At 40.0% G+C, this 5852-nt stretch overlaps 2 pseudogenes; one reads left to right on the top strand and one right to left on the bottom strand.

Moving 5' to 3' along the window:
- Window positions 1–290: 290 nt before the first annotated feature.
- Window positions 291–798, top strand: LOC102885192 (annotated as a pseudogene).
- Window positions 799–3365: 2567 nt separating this feature from the next.
- LOC112484919 lies at window positions 3366–3484 on the bottom strand (annotated as a pseudogene).
- Window positions 3485–5852: the final 2368 nt, after the last annotated feature.

Below are 5852 nucleotides of genomic sequence, written 5' to 3' on the forward strand. Positions count from 1 at the left end.
GTTTTGCTATGAATGTATTAATTAAAAAACACATATATTATTGATTCACATATTTGATCCTTAAAAGTTTGATAACACAATTTCAAAGTAATTGGCTTCCTTTGAGATTCTATGTATTTTATTTTATACATTTAAAAACCTGGTTCTGAGAAGGGGTCCATGAATTGTACTAGACTGCCAATGGAATCCAAGGCAGAAAAAAAAATTAAGAAGTCCTATTTTAAAATGGAGAATTTTAGTTTTCTCTTCTGGTCCCAGGCCTATCGGGAGCCGCAGACTTCGGTGCAGACATGGCCAAGTTCAAGAACTACGCCATGCACAACCAGTCCTGAAAATGGCACCGAAATGGCATCAAGAACCCTGATCACAAAAATACGAATCTCTTAAGGTGGTGGACCCCAAGTTCCCAAAGAACAAGTGCTTTGCTAAGAAGTACAACAAGAAGGGGCTGAAGAAGATACAAGCCGACAATGCCAAAGCTATGAGTGCACATGCTGAGGCTATCAAGGCCCTCATAAGCCCAAGGAGATCAAGCCCAAGGTCGAAAAGGGCAGCAGCCATAAGCTCAGTTGCCTTGCCTACATCACTCACTCTAAGCTTGGGAAACATGCTTATGCCCATATTGCCAAGGGTCTCAGGCTCTGCTGGCCAAAGTCTAAGGCCAAGGCTCAAACCAAAGTCCAGGCTGCAGCTGTAGCTGCAGCTCTGACTCTGGCTCAGGCTCAGGCTCTGGCTCTCATAGGTGCCCAGACCCCAGCTCTCATAGGTGCCCAGGCCCCTACAAAGGCTCCAGAGTAGAAGTCTGTCTGCTGATGTGAGGATGGAAGGACTGGTGTGACCTTGGGCTGCTGTCTGTGTTGGGCTGGTGTCCTCCTGTGCTGTTTGTACAAATAAACCTGAGTCATGATCTGTCAAAAAATAAAATAAAATAAAATGGAGAATTTTATGTGAATTTTGCCACAATAATAATAATAAAAAAAAAAATCCCAGATTCTGATTTAGTGAGACCCACCCTCCCGAAGGCCATCGTGCTTATAAATAAACATTATTTTCCTATAATTGAATTTGAAAGTTTCTACTAATTCTTGAAGCCAAATTCTTCCAAAGGAAGCTGAAGCAGTCTCAGTTCACTTGCACAGAGTGACTTTGTGTGTTAAAGGCTGTTCGCAACTCTGGAAAGGCTAGCTAATGGGAGAGGATCTGGCCAGAACCTTGTCTTCTTTGGCCTGATGGAAACTCAATAAAAACCTCTTTGGGGGTGCTATCAACTGAAAGTTAGTGTCTCCCCCAAATTCCTGTGTCAAAGCCTAATCTCCAAATGTGATGGTATTTGGAAGTGAGGCCTCTGGGACATGATTAAGTTTAGATTAGTTCATGAGGGTGAGACCCTCTGATGGGATTAGTGCCCTTATAAGGAGGGGAAGAGACCAGAGCCCTATCTCAGCCATGAGAAGATATAAAGACAACCATCTGCAAACCAGGGAATGGGCCTTCTCAAGACAAGAATAGGCTGGCACCTTGATTTTAGACTTTCCTGTCCTGAACACTGTGGAAATAAATGTCTGTTGTTTAAGCCAAACAGTGTGTAGTATTTTGTTATAGCCACCCAAATGGACTAAGACAAGTATTTACTTCCTTATTGACCATTATCCAGATACTTTTGTTACTGTGGACAAACTAAGTGGATCACAACCAGACCCTGTGCTCACCTACATTTTACTGACAGCACATTCTCTGCCCTCCCAACTCCACCTTACTCATTTGAAAGCTTGCCTCAGTATTAGATTTTAATTTACCTTTGCTCACCAACCATTGTGCCCTTGCTCAAAACATGTAAATCCTTCTGATCAAGAATTAGAAGAGAATAATGATGTGCAAAGGTTGAGCACTAATGCTGTCACCAAATTTTATTGGATTCTGTTGTATTTATACTCATTAAACTCACCCACATTTCCACCTTTATTTTTATAGCAGTTAAAATGCATTCAATTAATATTTAGTCCATGTCTTCAGTTTGCCTTCTTTCTTTTTAAAATTTTTGTTTGTTTCAAGTAAAGTACTGTATGAAATGTTGGAGACAATGACAGCATTAAGATAGAATGTAGCAACCCTTGTCAATGATAGTCTGTGGGCCTGGGAATGGAAAAAGCAGTAGTGCCCCAGTAGGGAATAATATGTTTTCCTTTGAGAAAAGGATACTTATGTGAACAGAAACAATAATCTCTAAAGGCCTTCTCCTAGGGACAGCAGCAGAGAAGAAATCTCAAGAGATTTCAATGCATATCCACAGCGAGGAAACATGATTTGTGGATTCACACATTATAAAAGCTACTTTTGTTGATTTTCTGTAAATGTCATGTGAAATAAATTGCTCTATAGCTTGAAGATTGTTTTGCAAGTAAAAATGTTTAGGATGGCATTTTCCTTTACAGGAATGAATTTATATCGAACTAAAACTCTTGAACAGCTTTTTGCTTTGTTTTTTTTTTTTTACATGCAACACATGCAGTTTTGCAGACCTCTGTAATACATACTGTATATGTTTTGCTGTCCATGATGGAACATGATGGAAGTGGCAAAGTTTATGGCCCATAAGCACAAAAATTGCTTACATGTTACAATACAGCCAACACTTCTTCCTACATTTTAGTATATGTGATAATTTTTCTTTGTTTTCTAGCTATAGCCACTATCTCAAAAGCCTGTTTCTTATTGCTGCAATAATCTGTGGTCATTTTCTATAAATCCAAAAATCAGCATGCATCTATTTGGCTTCATTGTATAGTCACAGATAATGAAATTGGTGCCACAATCTTTTATGGCTCTACTTCCCATGATCAAGGATTTTGTTTTCATTTCTGATTACCCAAAACAATAAACTCCCAGAAAGGACTTAGTTCTGGCAGTTTATTTGGAGGGTGATCCCAGGAAGCACAGTTGAGAAGATGGAGAAAGTGAGATAAAGAAGAGAGAGAAGACAAGAAAAGGGTGCTTTAATGAATGGACTCCCACTGTGGGCAACTGGAGCTCAGTCCTGCTGGGGAACCTCTGAGGAATCTTGTAGAACATGCCTCAGAATTGTTCCACCTAAGGACAGGAGAACTGGGATACTTACACACTAAACCCCATTTCTTTATTTATATTTATTTTTATTTTTTAGGCGAAGCAACCCTTGGTTGACCTCACAGATTGCAAGGACCTTTTTGTTTGTTTGTTTGTTATTTTTTATTTATTTACTTATTTATTTTTTATGCCTACCACACCTGGTCTTCCTAGGTGGTCTGCCATCCAAGTACTAACCAGGCCCACCCCTGCTATTTTGTTTGTTTGTTTGTTTGTTTGTTTGTTTGTTTGTTTGTTTTTTACACCTACAGCACCTAGTCTTCCTAGGTGGTCTCCCATCCAAGTACTAACCAGGCCTGACCCTACTTAGCTTCTGAGATCAGATGGGATCGGGCTTGTTCAGGGTGGCATGACCGTAGTAAATCTCATTTCTTATTGGTTGAGGGTAGCTCCTGGGACTCATATCCCCCAGCACTTCTGGGCTCACCTGCAAAGCAGTGAACAAACTCTGGAGGTGCCTAAAAAGGCCCTTGGGCAGAGAAACCAAGGAAGCCCAGCTCCAGACAGGGACCTGCTGATGTACACAAGAACTCGGAGGCAGTTGCAGGTGACCTCGGAGGTCAGGTTTATGGGAATAAGGGGCAGGATGTGAAGAGTGTCTACTACAATCACCACCATTTATCAAGTATTTACTATGTTTCAGGCACTGTTTTCTTTACATATGTTCACAAATTTAATAAAAGAATGTTTTTGTACCATGTCTTGAAATACCTTTGATGTGGTTACATATACAACCTATTAGCTTCCTTGAAGTCAATTCAGTCTTGCTGCCTTCATCAAGCAACAGAGAAAGCAAGTACTTGAATCACAATAAACTATTCAAAATAGCCCAAGCCACTTTTCTAAAACTTAAATTAAGTAATTTCTTTCAAGTAGTGAGGAAAATACAGTAAGTAGTCAGAGAACTTCCTAAACATAAATTTGCAGTTTCTGGTGGTTTCCTAAACTTTCTCTGAAACTTTTCAAATTTCATTCTCTCTCTGCTTTGGTTTTGCTTAGAAGGAAAATATGAGAATCTTTTTTAAAAGCAGGCTCCTCAAGGAGGACATATTCCTGTTTTTCCAAAGACAGTGAAACGTACCTTTGGACAGTATAGTCATTGTTATATAACATTTTATCAGGGACACTCAGTGCTTTCTATCAATAGTTTCCCATCTTGCATTTCAGTAGTGTTGACAGGAAAGCCGATCCAAGTTTTTCTGGAATTTGTGTTTGTCTTTTATCATCATTCATGCCACTCTATAAAGTGACAGCCCCAAAAGAACAGTGGTATTTATCATTTCCTCTGTTGGGTACACTGCAGAAGCTGAAATTGGGTAGATATTTCTAGGTGGCAACAAATCTAAACCGTAGATCAATGGGTAGAGAGTTAGGCATTCCTTATCAACTCTTCTGGGCTTACTTATGCATACACAAAAGCCCTGAACCTCAAAGTCAGTTAGAAATTAGTTTTTATTGATGATATCTGCTTACTATGGTGGACTAAATAAAAAGTTAGAGAGAAATTTGTTTCCAAGTCCCCTTTCTTCAAGACTGTTTGTGAGAGGAATTCTTGTTGGGCAAGAGAAGACACTAATGCTCTTTGTTAATGTTTTGTTTCCATCTTTACTACTCTAATTTTTTTTATAGTGGTATGATATAGGCTCAATACATAACTCAATAGTAGTTTTCCTAAAACTATGTGGAAAATTGATAGAGCCCTTGGTCTATATTATTTGGCATCTAACACCTTACGTTTTAACAATGGGATAACAGGCTCACAATTTTAAAATTCAAAAGGGAAATTAAAAAAAAATCAGGGAATACTTGTCACTCTTAAATAGTGATCGTATATGGCTGGTAACCGGGAACATGGAGTCAACATTGTGCTTAGCATGGCTGCTTTGAGGCATACTGACCAGGTTGAGGTCGTTCGGCTTGCTTAACCAGTCATTCTTGACCAAAACACACCAGTTATGAGCAAAGATATCTATGCTACTGGCCACCTGTAGAGTGAAAACAGATTTTTTTTTATTCATGACTCCCGGAAACTAAGATATGGAATCTTCAGCTCTTGTTTAGGTATTTAAATTCCACAAACAGCAGCAACAGTCTGGTGAGAGTCTGAAGAGCCAAGGCTGCCTTCTTCGATTCCTTAGTTTGAGAACTTTCTCAGCTGAAATTGTCAGATCATGGCATATGGAAAGAAGAATACAGCGAAACCCTCAAAGCAGGACTTCTTGATTCAACCAAGTTAGATCCTTATGAAGCCCCAAGTAAACAGCCCAGAGGCAGAGCAGCATCGTTATGTTTCCCAAGAACAACTGCTATCCCATACACATAGGCAGGCTGCTCTACCCGCTGGGTCAGCAGAGCTCCACGTGGGCAGATTCCTCAGTCCCAGCCTGAGACATTCTTGGGCATCTGTTTCAACTCCCAGTTTCCTGAGGCTGCTATGTAGGCTTTAATCAGAGCCCACTCTCTGCGGGCAGATTATGTGTACAGTGCAAATCCTCCAAGAAAAGACCATTAGGACAGAGAGGAACTTTCAAAATCCCCCAGAAGGGCACCCTAAGACAGTCATGGTCTGTCTTATCTGCAGATATCAGGTGGTGCAGATGCTGTCAGTGGCCTGAGCACATCCCAGCTGCACTCTCGATTATACAACCAAGCTACTGGCTGCCAGCAATCTGTACATGAGGGCTTTTTTTTTTTAATAAACTATTTTTAGAACTATTTTAGGTTTACAG

This window comes from Pteropus alecto, unplaced genomic scaffold (genome assembly GCF_000325575.1).
Source record: "Pteropus alecto unplaced genomic scaffold, ASM32557v1 scaffold28, whole genome shotgun sequence".
Lineage (NCBI taxonomy): Eukaryota > Metazoa > Chordata > Mammalia > Chiroptera > Pteropodidae > Pteropus > Pteropus alecto.